The 21,056-nt window shown below is 46.2% G+C and overlaps 1 protein-coding gene across 1 annotated transcript in view; it reads right to left on the minus strand.

The window, feature by feature from the left end:
- The window catches only part of Bach2 (BTB domain and CNC homolog 2), a 322,404-nt gene that overhangs the window by 300,426 nt on the left and 922 nt on the right, over positions 1-21,056 (minus strand). The gene's annotated exons all lie outside the window — the stretch shown is intronic.

Below are 21,056 nucleotides of genomic sequence, written 5' to 3' on the forward strand. Positions count from 1 at the left end.
GGGGCACACACTGAAAGGGAAGAAAGGAAGGGTGAGAATGATGTAATAAAATATTCCTATTGAAAGTCTCCAAAAAACTAAGAGCCTGAAAACAGACATATAAGTAACACCACATAGACTAAGCAGGTTGCATTTATGTATTTATGAATATATACATACATATGCATAGACACACGTAACAACAATTAATGAAAAAAGAGGTCATGAATTTGTAAGAGCAAGGAGGAGTTTCTGAGAGGGCTTGGAGGGAGGAAAAGCAAGGAGGAAATGGTGTAATTCTATTATAACTTCATAAAATTGAAAAAACCGACACTAAAGGGAGTAACTTTTTAAAAACTTTTTTAAATGATTGCGAACACAGACAATCAATAAACCGTAACTGGCGATACACTGAGATCGATTTCCAGGCCTGGCAGCTTAAATAAAAACTCACATGGCAGCCTGAAATTCTTCACAGGTCAGTCACTAAAGGAAAGGAGCCCTGCGTTCTTGCCAGAGGGCGGCAGGGCTCCGAACATCGGCAACACACTCCACCATCTCATTTGTGCTCAACACACAAGACGAGCCCTTGGAGGAACAGGGCCCCAGTGTGGGGGCTTTGCAGTACAGAGTGGGTTACTTTAACAACTAGTGTGTTCCAAGAAGACACACACATGCGCTATGGCCAAGAAGGGGACCCAGTGGGTGAGTGCGGGAACCTGTGAGTGTAGTTCTCCAGAATGGTCTGGGCCTCACCTGCATTGGTATCAACTTGGTTGCAAAATGATGTCTTGAGTAGTCGGTAATAACTTAGGACACTTCCGCAGTGTCTTAGGTTTCTGTTGCTTTGATACAACACCACGACCAAAAGCAACTTGGGGAGGACAGGGGTTATTTCATCTTACAGTTTAAGTCTATCAGCCAGGGAAGTCTGGGCAGGAACTCAAGGCTGGAGGAACTTGGAAACAGGAACTGGAGCAGAGACCATGGAGGAGTGCTACTTACTGGCTTGCTCCTCGTGACTTGCTCAGCCTGCTTTCCTATAGCACTTAGGACCACCTTCCCCGTGGATGGCCCCACCCACAGTAAGCTAGGCCCTCTGCTTTCAATCGCCAATCATGGGGACATTTTCTCAATTGAGGTTCCATCTTTTGAAATGACTCTAGATTGTGGCAAGTTGGCATAAACCCAGCCAGTACATAGTCATAAACCAGGAGCCAGGTGAGTGTAAGACATGCCGCTGAACTACGTGCCGAAAAGCGTAGTTAGATAAGTTATGTCAGAGAGACAAACTGCCGGACCTGGCAACCTAACGGTGTGCACCAAGATCCTTACCTGTGGCCTTGAACTACTTACAAGGTGAGTACCTAGAAAGGGGCCAGTTACACCAAGGAAGAACTTAACAATGCTAAGTCTCTTCATTCCACTCAGCCTTCCTGTGCAGGGCACAAGTGGCCTTCCCCACTGTCAAGTTCACTGTCCTCCATGGCATCTCTGCTGTAGCTGGAAATATAACCATTCTCCTTTCCTCCCCCTACTCCCACCCCATATCTCTGCTCCTGGATCATCTATTCTGACTTCATAGACAGCTCCCAAAACATCTACAGCCTCACCTTCAAACCCTTTCCCTCGAACCCATTTCTATCTTCCAGCAAACCATTGTTCTTACATTCAGTATCTCTCCTTCATACGTAACTCATTCAATAACTTCCATTTCTTGCTGAGATGCAACCACCCCAGGGCGAAAAAAACATCACAATACTGTTCATTGACCTCATTCATTTCTACAGTGCCAGAATTTGCTCAGGCACTCAGGCTCCAGATCCCAGTTACTTCTGCGCTGTCTCTGTCTGTTTTTCTCTTCTCCGTATTCATTTCCAATGGCTCATAGCAGCCCACTGGTTCTGTATGTCTCAGCCCTGGCTCACGCTGCCCACCTGCTCAGAATAACTACTGGCCTCTTCTCTCTGGAGCTTCCTCTTCTCCAGCCGTCCAGTGTGCCTTCCATCAGCACTGCCAGCCTGGCCTTAACACTTCCCCAACTCTGACCCTCACTACCACCCAAGCAGCAACTCACATGACCTCACAGCTAGAAGATGGCGTAATAGCTAAGAACTCTGGCTTTGGAACCTAACGATCCTGTGCTTTAAACCCCAGCACCAGCGCTAACTGCCGTGCACCTCAGTCTCCTCATTCCTACAGCAGACTCTGTAATAGTTTCCTCTTAAGATTGTGGCCTCTGAAAAAGCCTGGGATAAAACCGGACTCGCTGAACATAGCGGACAATGATGACTACTGAGAAGTCAAGAACAATGGCAATGGGTTTCTGATCCTACTGCACGTACTGGCTTTGGGGGAGCCTAGGCAGTTTGGATGCTCACCTTACTAGACCTGGATGGAGGTGGGTGGTCCTTGGACTTCCCACAGGGCAGGGACCCTGATTGCTCTTTAGGCTGACAAGGGAGGGGGACTTGGTTGGGGGAGGGAAAGGGAAATGGGAGGCGGTGGCGGGGAAGAGACAGAAATCTTTAATAAATAAATAAATAATAAAAAAATAAAGATTTGAGATAAAAAAAGATTGCTGTGAAGAGAATAATAGTAATGGTGTGCAAAGAAGTTGGAACCAGGCTTAGCTTGTGAGCACTGGGAATCACACCAGGACAGCTCCAGCAAAGTGAGCCAGCTCAGGTCTCTCAAACCTTTGTGCCCCTCCTTCCCTTGTCACTAGCCCTCCCTCGGGTGGCCTGCCCAAGGCAGAATTCCTTTTCTCGGCTGTTACACCCAAATTCTAGCCATTGTCACAGTTCTGGTCCGATCCACACCCAGCCTGTGGCTCTCTGGTTTTTCCAACCATACCGGCTCTTTCCTGACTCTGAACTTCCCTAACACTCTGCTGCCTGTTCTTGACCCAAGTTGATCTGTAGAATTTCAACTGTGGCAAGCAACCCAAGCGTCAATGAGAGCGAGCATATGAGGCCTGGGCTTCAGCACAACAGCACGATGGAGCAGCAGTGGATGTCAGATGTCTCCAAGTCCTCAGACAACAACAGGCAGCTTGTAAAGCTCCCATCACACCAGGAAGACCCAAACTTGCGAGCCCTTCCAGGTAGCCTGGCATGCCGCTCCTGGATCTCCTGCCCTCCAGACAGAACCACAGGGAAATGAAAGACAGGACTGTAATCAGCAGGCTGCACAGGTATCCCTTCAGAAAGGCTAATGACAGTTTCTCAAGTGGGCTTCCCCACATCTATTCTAAATAACGGCTTAGAGTTTATCATTAAAGGCATTATCACATACAATCTGCCCAAGAACTTGCTCTTGACTTTGTTCCTGTTCTAATGAAAGAATACATTATCTGCCTAACCTTTACCTAACTTTTACATGATACTAAAGTTTTTGTTTAAGATTTGTTTTTTCAAACCCCAAAAAAGTCCACATAAAAGAAGGACGAGGAGAAGAGGGAGGAAGAGGGGGGCAGGAGAAGGGGGAGGAGTAGAGCTGCCACACAGAGAAGTTGTTAAGATTTTTTTATACCTAAAAAGGGAATTTTTAACCACAACCTTAGTCATAGACCTGCAGCAGGCAGATCAGAAGCAGCGAACGATATCGCGGCAGTGGAGAAGCTGGTGGATATGCCCAGGGTTCAGGCGCGGGTGCCAGGGCTCACAGGACAGACAGGCTGGCGGAAGTGGGCGCTGTACCCTTATCCCGCCCCCGCCTGACCACCTGCGGCAGCCAGGGAGGAAGCAGGCTAACCCCCCCCGCCCCCCCCCCCCCATCTCCAGCTGCAGCTCAGCAGCCACAAACTACGCAGGCATCGTCTGATAGAGCCCGGGTTCTATCAGAAGCATCAGTGTGAAGGGGGAAAATCTTCAACTCGTGATGAGTAACCTGTGTTACTAAGATTCTATCACCAAGCACTCAAGCGGGGCTAAAGGGAGACCCCCTCTAAATACACCCACGGGGCCACGCAAATGCCTGATGCTGCATAACTTCTCAGGGCTGTTAAGGCCGAGGTGAGGTGGCCAATACTTAGGTAGAGGGGCAGAGCCAGGAGCATGGTTCCCTGGGAGCTGCCAGTCTTGCCTAGCATGTCCAGTGACAAAAGGGAATGCCGGTATGGCCAAAAGCAGGGGAGCCCTTCCTAACCCTGCACTCAGTATGGACCAAGATAAGCCAGACAGCCATGTGTCAGTACAGCGTCCTACACAGAACACGGCTGAGCCGGGAGCCAACTGAGGAAGTGGCTGCCAAACTCAGGAGTCATGTAAGTGAAGAGGGCAGGAAGGGGGCTCGCTCACAAGTCAGCTGCTAAACCTTTCTTTGCTCCCCTTGAAAAATCTATATGATCTCTTTAAACAGCTAAAATAAAATGTACCTGCACTGTGAATGGCGGGAGAGCACACCTGCTCTTCCAACGTCACTGGAGAAATGCTCTTACCTCCCAGGGAGATCTCAGTTTATACTTTAAAAAAAAAAAAGAAATGAGGAAGTTCAAATTCTTACTGCAACTTAGAATCCTTACAAAAAGAAATCAGCGAAAAATCAAACTGTGATCCAACATGTAATCTGGGTCCCCAGGACCTGAAACCATGGTAGTGACACATCACCTCCAACACGGGGAACCACACCGTGTACAATTGCAAGCATACAGTCAGTAAGGGACTGTCCTACACTAATGTCCCAGTAGCGACAATTAGGTTTAACTTACCACTGTTGATAGGTATGACGTTCTTGTCAACTAAGGCCACACACCATGCGTCAAGTGACTGTCTTTCCAACCTCATAAGGCCCCCCAATATGGAATAGGACTTAGTCATCTAAAATCTGGTAAGATGCCATAGTTTCCAAAAATCAATGTATAAGTTATAAACGTCTTTTATCAGAGCCAATGTCACTTATGCAGTCACAAAGCTACAAAGCCTGCAGCAACTGGGACTACGTTCACCATCGCACTCCCTTCCCAGGGCCCTCAGCCTACAGCTCCGTACACAGGATGAGCAAAATGAGCCAACATGAAATCTGACAAAGCCTTCTGTCTTGTAGCAAGTTCCTAATAAGGGAGGGTGTGGTGAAATTTAGACATCAACACTGAAGAATCTTGCCAAGGTAGAAATTAGATTTTAGGAATTTTTCAATTTTATTCTCTGGCCTTAGCTACACAGGGTATCTGGATCGTCTCTACCCCCAGGACCCTCGCACACTACCAACAAAATTGAAATTAAAAAAGTAATCATCGGAAAGGAGGAGAAGCTTCTAAAATCCAACGTAATTGTTTGTAAGGCCAGAGGTGACAGATGAGGAAAAGGTGTCTTCCAGGCACGGGAATGGCGTGCATAGAAACTTTGGAGACTGTGGCCTCAAGCATAGGGCATACATAGGTGTAAAAGCCAGACAGGGTCCCAGTACCAAGGCAGGGAAGTGAACATGGATTCCCACCTCTAACCAAGAAACTATCTGCAACTGACACCCACCGGCAAAGAGAAATATCAGTTTCCTCCAGTGGAGTCTCTCTGGGTATATTAACGAAGTCTCAGGGCAGGCCCGAGCCTAGGAGTAGATGGCCAACAACAAAAGGAACTCAGCGGTATTTCTGTAGGCTTTTTGTCTCAATTTGCTTTGTTTGGTTTTGTTGTTGTTGTTGTTTTTGTTTGTTTTGTCTTACCGGGTTTTTTTTCTTGTTTATTTGTTTTCCATTTTTGTGGATTTGTGTTGTATGCATGTGTTTCTTGTTTCTGTATGCTTTTTGTTTTCTTTGGGGGTGGTAAGAGAGAAGAACAAAGTTGGGTGGGTGGGGAAGTAAGGGGGATCTGTGGGGAACTGGGGGAATGGAAGGGCATAATCAAATTACGTTGTACAGAAAGTTCTCAATTAAAACATTTTTTTTAAGAAAACATAATGAAAATCCATGAAGGTTATTAAGATGCCTACGGCTTCTTGCCGCTGCACAAAGCCCTCTGTCTACTGTGTCCCATCCAGACATACACACAAAACATTATGTAAGGCAACTTGAAAGGTCTAGAACAGATGTGGGAATGTGCCTGAACAAACAGCTCATGGCTACACAGCCTCAGAGAGCATGTATTTGTCAGACATTTCCTCCATCTTTACAGTATAGTAAAGCATCTTTGAGATCTAAGTCATTTAATAAATTTCTTATTTTAGGACTTTATGACCATCACATTGAGATGTAGCTTGGGGGACATCAAAGGCATGAGTAATCACCCAGTGGGGAAAGACTGAATGAGTCACGGGTTCCAACGGAACTTCATCAGTCCAAAGGAGAGCTGGCTAAACACTCAAGGGAAGAAGACAGATGATATTCTGAAGGGGGACAGACCTCTCTATTCTATTGGCCTGCTCTACAACCTGAAGAATAAGAAGTACTTGGAGAACCATTATAAAACACTCCAACTCCAGATCTTCCTGGTCACTCAGAGCTATCACGTCAAGGTAGCATGACGTCAGTTTGCTTTTTGGAGACAGGGACTTACTCTCTCTCACCGCAATCCACCTGCCTCAGCCTTCCAAGTACCAGGACTGAGTGTGTGCCACCATATAGAGCTGACATGACTTATTACTTATGTTTCTCTTGAGTACTTTAAAGATATACACAGAATTCTAGTCTATTTTGGAATTTCTAATAAATACAGAAGAAAACATTTCAAGACATTAACAGAGACCCTAAAAGCAAAATTCAGTTCTTCATATTAAGAAGAAGAAAGCACAGCGGTATTAGGTACATTTTAATCCCAACAGCTGTCCACCACTGAAGTCACCTAACTTATACATGGGGGAAGGGGAAGAAATCCATATTGAAGTAATTCAGCAACACCAATACTAACATGTGACTGTCACTATGGGACCTGGTATTTTCAGTTACATATGTAGTTTAATAAAGAAAAAGCACTAAGAGTTAGGATGGATCCTAGACACATTGTGTCTCTCCAATGGTAACAAAGATGTAACTGCCCTGGGGATCAAGTGTACGTTAAGATCAAGTGTGAGTTAAGGGGCTGAGGCAGCATGTTTGAGGGCTCCAAGTCATGGTGAAGGGGGCACTTAGATCTGGGGACATTTAAGACACTTAGACAGCCCTAGTCTAAATGGGACAGCACTCTTACTGTGGCCTTCAGGGGATGCTGCCTGACATAAAAACCAGGTTTCATCGATGCTCTCTGATGCTCAGAGGAACCTGTAGGAGTGTCCTAATCTGTTCCTGAGTAAATATTCATAACCTAAATGTAAGAATTACAGTTATTCCTGCTAATGTCATCTCACTGTTCAGGATCTGACGATTGTCTTGGGTAATTTTTAAATAACAGGTCAAATTTGAAATAATTTCAGAATATAATGCACAAATACTTCAAAAATTTTATTATCGAAAAGGTTACATATATGCAAATATATACATATTAAAAAATAATATCCTTGATAAGGCCTTTCCACATCATGGCCTTCTATCACGTGTGTGTGTGTGTGTGTGTGTGTGTGTGTGTGTGAATGTACACTCTTTTTATAGTTCAGCTCTCTAAGTTTATCTCTAAGTGATGCACTTAGTTTCCCATGCTCCCTGACTCTCCATGGATAGACTAATCCTGCACATATTATTCTGCCTTATTCTTTCCATTCAAGAGTGTGTTCCTCAGATCCACCCACTCAGGTACACTTTTATTGGTTCAAAAATCACAGAGAACTTAGTACATGCTGCTCTCCCCAGCCCATCCCAGATCGCTCCATCATCCTGCTAGCCTAGAGACGCCATGTTCCTAGTCTCCAGGAGAGGAGACTGGAGCTCAAGTAAGGAGCAGCAATACAAAAGTCTGGATCTTGTTGTTCCTCACAAGGCGATGCTGGTCCTCCACAGCCCCCCTCCCCCATGTTCATTTGCTCTTTCCCCACTCCCAATACCTAGACAGAGAAAGATGTATTAAGGCAGCCTAATATCTTAGCGTTAATGAGAAAGCTTATTCAACATGTTTGTCCCTGCTTCCTGAAGCAAACAGGTGAAGGGTTTTTCTTGGCTGTACATTTAGGAGAGAGGGCTGCTGAGTTTTAAACTGTTTGCCTGTTGAACTTGATTAAGGAATACAAAATTCTTCAGCATAACTGTGCCAAGTTATACTCTTACCAACTGTATTCAAGACCCCCACCCCCACTCCCACCAACCCATGCTATCATCTGATTTTTAAATGCCTGCCAATTCAGACAGCATGTAATAATATGCTATTATGTATTTTAATTTGCATGTGCTTGACTATCAATCAATAAGGGTGAACATCACTTGAGGCATTTACTAGCCATTTAGTTTTCTTCTCTTGTGAAATGATAGTGGATTACCGTTTTTTTTTCTTATTGATTCATGTGTTTGCTTTTTACATATGATGAGCCTATCCTATATAAATGCCACCAATATTACCTACACTTTGGGGTTGTTTTCTCATTCTTTGTGATGTCACCAGTGAGCACTCACCTTTCTTGTAAGTAATAATACTGAGAGACTCATGGGATATTTTTAACCTCTTACATTATTATAAGAATTACCAGCTGGGCAGTGGTGGTGAATGCTTTCAATTCCAGCACTCAGGAGGCAGAGGCAGGTGGATCTCTGAGTTTGAGGCCAGCCTGGGCTACAGTACGAGTGCCAGGAGAGCCAGGGCTGCACAGAGAAACCCTGTCTCGAAAACCAAAAAACATAAAACAGACAAAAAAAAGTGTGTGGGGAGCCTAGATCTACACTTAGAATCCTCCCTCTAATCACTGTATCTTAAGAAGGTCTAATTTGTGATTAGTCGAGAAAAAGACAGGCTGGGTATGGTGATCCATGCCTTTGCTCCCAACACCCAGGAGGCAGAAGCAGGGGGATCTCTGTGCCTTCTAGACCAATCTAGTCTACATAGCAAGTTTTGGGCAAGCCAGGGCTACAAAATGAGACTTAAGGAAGCAAGGAGTAGGGAGGGAGGAAGGGAAGGAAAAGCAAGGACAGGATGCTGGCAACGGGGATCAGTGGGGAGGGGGACCTGAGGCTGTAAACAAAGACACACAAGGAGTTAAGAACCCTTCAGCAAACCCCACACCAACTTGAGTTCCAACTCCATGGTTTAAAGCATTCCTTCCCTCCAGTCCTTGCTGACCTCACTCTTCGCCCAGCCCTCACCCACTAATCTCTACTATCCACTCTGGCCCCTGGGCACACACTGCTGTCATGGAACACACATGTCACCTCTGAGATAAACCACAGCCTGTCTCCGGATAGAATGCCATTTACAGAGCCTTCTGCCTAACAGAGCCCTGGGAGAAGAGTAGGCCCACAATGCTTCCATATGTATTCGTTCAGAATGTAGTTTTAGGATAAATTTTTAAATTTTTCAGAATCAAAATATAACTCCCAATTGAGAAGCCGGGCAAAACAAAAACATACCAAAGTCTCACAGTAGGAAAAGGTTTTAAGGGCTTTTAAATGTCATGCTGAGGAGTCTGTACTTTTTCTGTGGGCAGAAAGAAACAGCAGGTAAGGTTTAGACAGGAGGCCCGAGGAGTATATTCATCCAGTCTCTCATTCACTGAGCATCCCTGTTAGCGCAACTCAGAATAAAAGACACAAAGGGCAAGAGCCGCCACAGTAAACTCCAAAATACCAACACGACAGCGTAAGACAAAGGAGCTATTGAGACAGAAGCGTGAAAGGGGCCAGACTGACACAAAACTCCATCTAGTAAAAAAAAAAAAAAAAAAAAAAAAACCAACCTACTGTGAGAAGCTGGCGAGATGGCTCAGCACAGGAGAGCAAGAACCCTAGAGGACAGTTCCCAGCACCCTTGTGGGCAGCTCACAACTACCTCACCCACATGTCCACACAACCTGCTGTGAGTGCCACGGAAAGGGTTCATTGCCCTGGCCCAGCAGAGAAGGTGTGAGCGCCTGCCCAGCAGCGCACACGGAGAGGACAAAGGGTGGCAGATCTTTAAAAGGGTGCATGTTTAGAAAGCAAAACAGTGCAGGAATGTGAGCGAGAGGGCACACTCTCCCAGGGTTTAGGATTCGTCGTTCTAACTACAGAATGGAGACATCCTTGTGACACAGGGCTAACAGAATGGCCTGCAGGAAAAACAACCAAACTAAGAGGAATGAGAATGTGTCCCCTCCCCCAGACACAAACAGGCTGGTGCTGGAGACAGTGACAGCCCCCGGCCATGGAAACAGGCAGTTTGCTTCCTCTCCACGATGGCTGACTCTCATTTTCTGTGAACCCCCTTGCTGGAATCCTTTGACAGTGACTCACAGGGCAATCGGGCTACTCAGCAAGCCCACAGCCGTTCACAATAGACTGTGTAGGAGGCGACCAGCTCCCGGCCTGTGGTCTGTTCAGTTTTTTTCCTCTCTGCATTCTGGGAGGATTTGCTTTTCAGCCACATTTCCCTCAAAACACAGCCCTGGAGGCGATGCTTAGTGCACAGATTTCTGAGCGATGAAATAATCCACTCTGGTTTCTTAGTCATAACGAAACTAAAAACAGTAAGATGAAAAAACAATGGGGTCATCATCACACCTACAAAAACACAATCTCATACTCTAGCGAGATAAGGAGGTCAAGGGGAAAAAGCTCAAACTAACATTTTCCAACCTTTCACTGAGAGCCAGGGCTAAAACCACATGTTTTGAAGGGCTTACACTGTGTTATTATTAGATGTCACAATCCTATTGATTCTGATGAGTCACCCTTATCGGCGGAAACCAAGAACGTCCATCAACAGCATGGCAGAGTCACCGTGGCTTTTTCTTTATTACTGGTCGAACAGCCCTCAAACAGTTTCTCCAAGCTACCTTTAAAAAGGCTCCGAGCCTCAGTTTTCCCTGAGCCAACTCAGCAGCGTTTACATCACGCCTTTGGGAGTCTGGGAAGATCTGATCGACTTCTGTCCACAAAAGGAAGTTTATGTAGCGACCTCAGAAAAACAGCATTTCACACTTTCCGATGAACATACCCAAACTGAGCCATGTAAACAAAACAGTCAAACAGAGTCAGCAAAGTCCGGGAGCATCTTCCTGACCCGAGGCTAGGTGTTAGGTTTTTGTTTTGACATCAAATAACCAGCAACAGATGCAAACAAAGGCTGTGGTCACCCAGGGGTGGCTTCCTGGTCGCACCCCCTTACTGCCCCGCTCCTGCTTCTGCTCTCTGCTGCCCACAGAGGGAGAAGTGGGCCAGGTCTCAGTAATGCCAAGAAAGCCCAATTCAAGCTTTATGAGAAGTCCTTGGGGGTGCTAAGAGGGAAATAACAGGGCTACCTCTTTCCCTTTCTTCGGCTTTGGTCGCTAGGATTCCCAAAACAATAAAGTGAAAATCCTTCCAGAAACGCTGTGATTCTCTATGCTGTCCCTGCAATGGCAAGCGTTTGCCTAATCTCCTGCCTGCCAGAAGGCTGTGCTGGGCAGAGGGAACCCCAACTAACTGGCAGGGACTTCAGACCCAAAGACAGCGACTCCCACCCTCCTCAGGCCACAATGGTCCTGAGCACCGCAGAGCAGAGGCCAGCAGAGCCCTGCAGCCCTTGGGTGCATGAGTCAGCAGGCTGCTGGTGGGAACTGCTGACAGAGAGGTACACATACCAGGGCAAAACAAAACTGGGGCGCACAAGGCTCTCTAACCCGCCCCCCCCCCGCAGTTATTATTTTCCTAGGTTAGACCAAAAATACAGATAAGCTACCGTGGCTCAGAAAGAAGGAAGAATCAATAGCAGTCAGGAGGGGTAATAAAAAGACAACTCACTCTGGTTTTCGATGTGTGGGACAGCTGCATTCAAATCTCATGAGCCGGTTCATTTTAACTGGCTTTAATTTTAACTAGATTTAACTGCTTTTCCTCCCCTCTGACAAATCAAAATAGCTGCCATATCGACCACAAGAACTGGTAACCGAAGCACAGTTCCTGTTTTTCGGAAGAGACTAGCATTCAAACCCACACTATGAGGCGCTGAGCATACGTGGGAATTGAAGTGTTGAATGAGGGGGATTGAAACTTACACGCTAACGAATCCAGCCCCCCCCCCCCCGGGCCATCGTTACATGGCAATCTCATGCCAGACTTTGACCTACATGCCTTCAGTGCTGCTCTCATTTAACACAGGATCCCACGAGCCAAGTGAAGGAGCTGGCTGCCTGGAACTCAGAACACATTTCCACAGAGCCAAGCCCGGCTACAAGTGTGTGAGAGAGGTTCTATTCCTACTTAAAAGTAGGAAGTAATTCTGTAGCAACAGTTCCACAGCTAATGAATGAAGCCCCCACCCCACCCCCACCCCCAATGCCCCACTTCCTGGGAAAAAGTCTAATTAGCAGAGAATGAAGGACAAGGTCTTCCAAGAGACTTCTGCATAGAATAAATATGAAAACATCCGTAAAGGAAAGAAAATTATTGATATGTGTCATTTACTCATTTACTGACAGACAGTTCTAGTCCCGGGAAGAAGAGGATGAGGGAAGAAGGGGAATGAAGAAGAGAGGAGCCAAGGACTAGGAGGGGGAGGCTGAGAAGAGGGAGAGAGAGTAAGAGGAGGAGGGAGAGAAGGAGGGAAGAGACGTGGAGAAGGTGGTAGAAGACCCATCAAGAGTAGAACAAAGAGAAGAAAGGGTGCGGAAGGCTGTGAGTCTGGGGAAAGAATGGAATGGAGACATAGTTATTGGCAGAAACAGAAGAAACAGAGAAACTAGAGGACAGTCCCCACTGCACAGGGCCCTTAGGCAGAAAAACCACCCCAGGCCCGCCTGGGAGTCCTGCCTCAAGGCTGAGTAAGATGGAAACTCAAAACAGTTCCAGAGGCTGGCACTAGATGGCGCCACCAACCCAGCATAGCATGGTTGCTGGAGGGGTGGAAGGCAACTCAGACTTCACCCCCTCCCCCACCAAGAGCTGTTTACCAGGCTACACTATATCTAAAATAGGCATTGTTCTCTTAACCAATCAGCCTCTCTTAATGTCCGGGATAGCAACACTGTGTTGAAAGTGTAAGACAAACTAATTCCGAAATAAATTCCTGAGCCCATTTTTATCAATGAAACTAGTGGTAGGGAGGGGATAGGAAGGTAGAAGACAATGAATGCACTGCCTCCCCAGACGATAAGAGTCAAGAATTCAAGGATAACTTCACAGGCCCTTTGCCTTACAAAAAGCCGAAATCCTTGACCGTGTTGTGTGTCCCTGAAGATACATCTGTGATAGGTTGAGGTGTTTGAATCTAGAGCCCTGCAGGTGAAACTCGTAGACAGTGTATCAGGAGAAACCATCTGTACTCTGTATCTTCATTCTACTGAGGTTTCTGTCTTCTGACCTGCTTGTTTCTCCTGCTCACCATGGCTCTTCCATCACCAGGACACCAGGTAGGCTCCTACCCCTGGTCACTGCTGTGGAACCCTGCAGGCTCTACCCCAGGTCACCACTGTGGAACCCTGCAGGCTCTACCCCAGGTCACCACTGTGGGACACAGCAGGGTTCCTACCCCAGGTCACCACTGTGGGACACAGCAGGGTTCCTACCCCAGGTCACCACTGTGGAACCCTGCAGGCTCTACCCCAGGTCACCACTGTGGAACCCTGCAGGCTCTACCCCAGGTCAGCACTGTGGGACCTGCAGGCTCTACCCCAGGTCACCACTGTGGGACCTGCAGGCTCTACCCCAGGTCACCACTGTAGGACCTGCAGGCTCTACCCCAGGTCACCACTGTGGGACTGCATGCTCCTAGCCCAGGTCACCACTGTGGGACTGCATGCTCCTAGCCCAGGTGTTTGCTTCTCTGTCCACCTCGGCTCAAACGCTGACATCCCAGGAAAGTAATGCACTAGGCATGCCCGGTTACAGATCTCCTCAGAAGATTCTAGTTTTACAATCCTTTTCTGATATTGCCTTGAGGTCAGAAGGGCAGGAACTGTCTAGCACACCAGGTGGCCAAAAGACCAGTGTGACATGGAGTCAACTGTAAGAGGATGGCTAGGCTACCTAGCTCCCGTACAAGTCTGACAAGGATTGCTGTCCCTGATGCTAGCCATCCCAGGGGGACATATGGGAAGGAAGGGTTAATTTGAAATGGGTCTACATTTTCCTCTCACTGAATGGTAATAATATCTTTCACAGATATTTTTTTTCAGTTTGACTCTTTAGGGTTTATTCATTTGCATAATATGGAATCTTGAACCCATATAGACAGTCTACAAATCAATGCAAGTAATTCTCACACTAAATCAGCAGCTTTAATTTAAGCTCATCATTGTTTGCATGGAAATCTTTATGCGCTCATCTGCGTGATTTTTTTAATCACTTAAAACCTCCAACACTGACACACTAAGCATCTCCGCATTTAGCTACCTCCAAATTTTGAACTGAATGCTAAAAGAAATGAGCACGGTACATTCATAAACATCTCCCAAACTCAGCCTCAGCTGTGCACTTCATGTTCAAGCGGCCCCAGGACCGCCTCTTGACACAAACATCAGTCTGGTGTCCAGCCCAGGCAGAGTGGGGCTGAGTAAGCATTCTGAGCGATGACCCTCGCAAACCCCAGGTAACTGGGCCGCTGGCCAAGCAGAGTCCTTCAAACCCATTCAGACCTCCAGTTGAAAGTTGCAACATGCTAATCTGGCAAGATAATCTCTTCCTGAAACTGCCTGGAATGGGGACAAAGGTTACTACTTTCTCTGTCCCTGCTAGCTAACATTCTCAATTAGGAACGCTAATGGAATTGGTTGTGAGTGCAATTCTTCTTCCAGGGTAGAATGTTCCCAGCATTATTTTTTTTTTTATTTTCCTTCCCCCACCAAAAACCTCAAGTGGCAAATTCTTCACCTATCAAGAGGTTGGGCTGTGAGGAACAGAGATAAACCTGGGATGGGGAAACAGGATTCGTGTTCTCTATCTTTATCTCTTGCTTTCCCCTGTTATCACTTTACTTCTGATCATTAAATGCTTACTAAGACTCAAGGAACACAGTCATTAGCAAGTGAATCATGACTGTGACTGGGGATACCCATTCAACTCAGGTTCCATGGGAAACTGCTTTCCATGCTTATCAAGAAAACAGCCAATGTTTCAGAGTGAGTTGCTAAATGCCCACTCCTGAGGTCAGCTCAGGAGGTCTCGCTGCAGATGAAGAGGAGGAAACGTGGGCGTACAGCACGGTGGCCCTGGTTTCACATATCTGGTGTCCAATCCCCGCTTTCCCACTCAGGAGCCTGGTGCCGTCTGTGACTTTGCTCTGGGTTGTTAGGATGACTGAGTTCATGCAAGCAACATATGCACAAGGAAAACGCAGAGGAGTTTTAGCATGCATCATAGTTGACACTCATTAAGTTGGGCTTCCAAGAAAGGTCTAAAACATTCTTGGTTGCAAATCCTATTACCCCTCCTGCAACTTCTCCACTGCCCTCGAGAGGTCAGGGCTTCTTACTAGAAGCTAGACTCACATTTTCACTAATGATTTTTGCACAGGTCTGGCACCGACATCTGACTGAAGGAAATGTCCATGCAGTTTTCTGGTCATTCAAATATTGTCAAACAATGTTAAAATGCTCAAAGCAACAACGGCAACTTGCATTTTCTTTTCTTTTCTTTTTTATCTAAGTATGAACATGAGGGTACTTTGGGCAATTAGCAATTCTGTTTTTATCCAGTTCTGAAGACTCAGGTAAATAAATCAATTCTGGACTCTGTAGACAAGGACTATCATTTGCCAAAATGGCCCCAGGGGTTATATCATGGGTTATGCAATATTCCAAAGGGCCAAAGGCAGTTGTGAATTAATAGGATTAGGAAGCTGGAAGAAAACAACAGAAGCTCCAAGTTTTAAAATGGCCTTGTCTCAAACTCATACCTGGGGGTGGGGAGCATCCCTGATCTTCTGGCCAAGTCAAATCCCTTCTGGACATCCTGTAGAGGATGGCGTACTTCCCTTGTACACAACTTAAAATGAGCTGTCTGTACCAGCTCGTAAGAACAGCCTTTCAACTACGTTGAACGCTTCCTAGGGTCAGGGCCAGGACTGGGCCACTAGCCACACCAAGAGACACTCACTGTATGTCTGTGATGAATGCATGTGGCATCTGTTGCTAAAGAATGTAGTTTCTGTTCACATGACCTACTTGATAGCATCCGTAAGTAGAGCAGTTTGGGGAGGAAATGAAAACTACCAATAATCTATGGCTTCTTGGACGCTTGGAAAGTGAGCAAGCACACATGCTCACTCGTTCATTTGGTTCTCATACTGGTCGAGTGGGAATTGCTCCTGGAGTCAGGACTCCGCAGCGTCCCCAGCAAAACCCTAAGACAGGAAGGTCTGGGCAGAATAATGAGAGGTAGAGGGGCTGGCTAATGTGGGGTAACACTCGAGAAAGGAGAAGATGTGAGCTGAGGCAGGGCCACATGGGAGCTGGCCGAGCAGCGGCTCCCTGTGCAGTGGCAATGTGTCCAGAAGCCCTCAGCAAGAAAACAAAGAGTAGGGAGGAAGATGACATATCTTGAAACCAAAAGACAATCCCTAATCAGGCTGGGAACAAAGGAGACATAACCAGGGGAGTATGCTGGAAAGGCGTGATTATGAAGTCACTGGGGAAGACCCGAGAGGCGCTTTGGCTGTAATTCCAGAGACTAGAATGAACGAGGACGTGAAATGCTTTCTGATTGGGGACATCCATTATTTTGATGGAAAAGAAAAAAAAAAAGAAGAGGCTCAGTGAAAACGAAGGGAAAGTTTGCTGGAGTTTTGAAGTGGATCGATTTACATATTCTTTGGAAATGAAGTGGCCCTGAGACGGCCATGGAGTAAGAATCTGGGGCTATTTCCCTATTTGAAGGGAATAGCATGTTAATCGTAAGGTTAAATTTCAGCTTTAAGCACACTGACATCCGAAATGAACAAAAAAGGAGGAATTTAAAAAACAAAGGAAAATGTTGACAAATAACTTTTCTGTTAAGTATTTCTTAGACCAAACCAAACAGAAAAAAGAAAATGAGTTTAATTATTTTGAGCAACTTTACTGAATTTACAAAACGTTTACTCCACGTTGTGTCCAATTTGTAAATATTCCCATAGAGATCTAATAGGTATTAAGTATACTGTGGTGTATTGTCACTGGCTAGACAGAATTTTCTCTCTCAGTACCATGCTTGGTGCTGCTTATCCTAATGCAGCCACAGTTCTGCCAGAAGCCCCTCACAGACATTCCAGGGATTGGCATCAGCCTGACTCCTGAACTCTGAGTGCCTGTGCTAGGCCCTGATGTCACTGCAGCTTCTACAATAACCAGACTGGGAGGCGCAGAGGAGGTTTTGGTGCCTGAACAGCACACATGGACAAACACCGTCCATCTGTACTGCTCACTGCTCTGTGTATCTGAGGAGTGAGGTTGCATTCTCTCCCACATCTTACCACACTGCAATCTCGTCACTGACTTGGGGCCGGACTCTGTATTTCAGGTGGGAAAACAACCCTCAAGGAAGTCCAACCACTTTCTGACATTCCAACATTGACACTATTCACTGTTGAGGACCTCCCAGTGGAGATTTTAAAATAAAAAATGCTCCTAAGGTTTTAAGCCAATTTACAGTTTTGTGTTGGGCTGTATTCACTGTGTAGCCCATGGGCAGACACTCAAGATAAAGTTCCGATTGGAGCTTGCCAATTGGAAAGAGCCGGCACAATGCTTACTTCATAGATTGTTCTAGGAGTCACTGAGACATGAGCAGGAGAAGTACTATCTATGTACTAAGTACTATCTATGTACATAGTACTAAGTACTATGACATGAACAATTAATAAATCAAACCCAGTGTTTTAATCATGTTCTCAAATGCCAAACGTATATGGAAGTCTCTGGACAGTAAATGAGTCACTCCGCTACACTCATCAACAAGTGGAAGAGTCTGAGCAGTCCCCAAACAATGGGTTACCCACCTGGAGGGTAACACTGTGCACGCAGTATTTCAGATTGACTTTTCCATTAAAAAAGGAAGGTGGCAAATCACATAATGAGATCCAGAGTTGATTTAGACTTCCATTTTTCTCAAGCCTTTCTGTTTTCCTGATCACTCTATCACTACTTTTTTGGTACACATGAGCAAATTACCTACCACGGGACAGACTTTAGGGATTGGTTAAATGTGAAAGTCTTAATAAGATGTTTTAGTATACTCGGTGGTAGAAAATAGGCCACCCGCAGGACGGTCTGAGCTTTTAAAAATGACCTTATTTATTTATTTACTACACACACACACGCACACACACACGCACACACACGCACACACACACACACACACACACACACGAACAGAGTACAACTTTCTGAAATTGCTTTCCTCCAAACTCGTTCTCAGGCTAGTCAAACTTGGCGGCCTAACGCCTTTATCCACCGCACTATCTCTCTGACCCAGCCCCCGTTTTTAAAGACATCCTCAACAACACTTTAGGATAGAGGATTCCACATAACAATCTGGAAGACGCAAGGGACCTGGCAGCCCAGAGCCAGCATTTCTACTCATCCTGCCTGGCAACAGCAGACAAGGGCTGAGAAAGATGCGGCTGCCCTGCGCGCCTCTCTGGCCTCTCCTCACCTGGACCATATACACCGTCTGAGGTATATATGAGGTACTGTGGAAAACGGAATGAGATCCCTTTGTCTATGACTTAAGATTCTGAGATGATAAGACATAGTGTTAAAGCAGGCTTGAGAGCCTTCTGAGCCCAAGGGGGTAGAGCAGTGTGCAGACACTGGTCCTTGCCTCTGAGGCTGCCCCTGCTCTTGACCCGCCCTCACCAACCCTATTCCTATACACCTCCCCCCCCCCCCCCCCCCCCCCCCGCCGCCCACACACACACTCTCCCAGAGGAACTACAAGGTGCTAATTCACCTAAGCACTGCCTCATTCATTCAACAGTCGGGCCAGCATCTGAAGCGAACCAGATACTACTCCCCTGAAACCTGAGGCTTAAAATCCAGAGCAATGTACCTCCATAGCAAGGCTTGAGAGATCCAGGGTCTCCTTCCCCCTTGTGAAGACTGGATCCATACCAGAGGAGCTAAGCAAGAGCTAATCCAAGTAAAACTAAACAGCTCCCAACAAAACTGATTGTCTCGGGTCCTTCTGCTGGCATCACAGAAGAGCCTCGATTACAAGCTCTGAGGAATAGCTCACAATCACTAATGAATTACTAAGTCCCTTCGGCTATGCTGACTGTGGGCACAGAAGTGCGGGGCTGGCTTGAGAGAGATTTGAACATGAACCTGACCATCTGGCTCTCTGTAACTCACTTTGATCACAAAATGAATTGCAACAAAATTGAAGAGCACATGGCTGGAGTTAATTGTCTCATCTGTAATCTGAACCTACTTTTAAGCACTTATTATTACCCTCTATCAGGTGGAAACATTTCCTCCCATCACGGCAAAGTGCATTTTCCTGATGAACTGTAATGGATCATTAAATTCCATATCTGAATAACAATACTTTGCACTTTATTCGGTGCCTTTCATCCTGGGATTTCGAGGCGGTTTGCAAATAATTAAGCCCCTCACACAGCAGCCAGAGGTGAGTGACTGGAAAGGAATTGCCTGGAGATTCTGAGTCAAAGGGCATAATTCAATAGAGAGGGAATCCAGGCCATCCTCCCAGGAGCTGGTAGCACTGAGAGTAAATTAGGGGACATTTCATCCCCTCCATCCCTTGCTGCCTCACTCCCGCTCCATGGCAGACTCTGAGATGCAGCCATACAAAGCACTAGGAATAGAAAATAAAAGCACAGGGGTGCTTTTCATCCAGCTAGGACTTAGGGACTCACATGCCTGAGGAAAACACATCTCTAGGAACTGAAATGTCAACCCACTTGCAGAATGGACAGATAGATATCAGAAGAATTTCCTCAAACGTTTAGATTACCACACGGCAAACCTGAAAGCCTACTAAAATCCAACATGTAAATATAAACCAAACTACTTCATTTGGTGGTTGCATATTTCATTTCTGGTACCTGCCTGCCTGCCTTCATTTGAAATGACTCGGGGGTTTCAGAAATGGCAAATAGAGCCAAAGAGGGGAATAATTTTAAAGACCAGAACACCAGAAGCCATTCAAAGTTTTGTGATGATTCTGAGCGCCTGGAAAACTGAATCACAATAGAGACACTGACAGATCTTTCATTGGACCATTTTGGCTGCAACACTGTGAACTAGCAAGGCTCATTCTAACAAGCTGTCTTTCTCTCCCCCTCCCCCCACTACATGTATTACCTTCAAGAATGAAAAGGGCAGTCCACTGGTAAGCGGCTGGAGGCCCAGGATGAGATGACCTCACTCACTCACGTTTTAAGCAAGTGGCCCGCTGCCTGGAGGAAATAGCCATCACTACTGGAGGAGTGGCAAACAGCGGTTCAAGCTTAGCTTTTCCAGTCAGCCAGAGCTTTGCCGGCGCGACAATTTCCTATGTGTTACATTTTAATGATCTGAGGAAACGGTTATCAGAGTTAACATCTCTAATTTTACTCTAAACAGATGAAAGCAAAAAAAAAAAAAAAGAAAGACAAAAAAAAGAATGAAAAAAAAAGAAAATCTCATTAGGCATCTCCGCCAAGGTTCCCACTAAGCAGGGAAGGGTTTTTTTTTTTAATCTGAAGTAATTACCCTTTTTAGTTAAATACACTCAGTAGATGAAATTAACAAAGAGACTATGACACTAGACAGTGAAGGTGAAAATCCAGAAACACGTCGCCTGGCCGCCCACGAGCCTGCTGCAAGTCACAGCTGAGTCTCGTAGGTGGGATGCCCCAGTCCCTCTTGCTCCCGGAGGCTGTAACAGCAGTGGCTGGACCCGCGGAATGCGAGGAACACCTTGTTGGGTCACACACAAAACCACCCGTACCATAGCATTACAAGAACTTTGTCCAAGTTGCCAAACTTTCATGTATGCAAGAAAACGCAGGCGAGAGAGACTCTATGTGCCCATGACCCCGGGGGCCAGGGGTGTGAGACCCTTCAGACAAACGCCACCCTGCGGGTTTCCTCTAAGTTCCTGCAAATCCTCGCCCAGCTCGAGGTCGCCC

Source organism: Microtus oregoni, unplaced genomic scaffold (assembly GCF_018167655.1).
Source record: "Microtus oregoni isolate MIOR12 unplaced genomic scaffold, Mior012 000017F_ref0000208, whole genome shotgun sequence".
NCBI lineage: Eukaryota > Metazoa > Chordata > Mammalia > Rodentia > Cricetidae > Microtus > Microtus oregoni.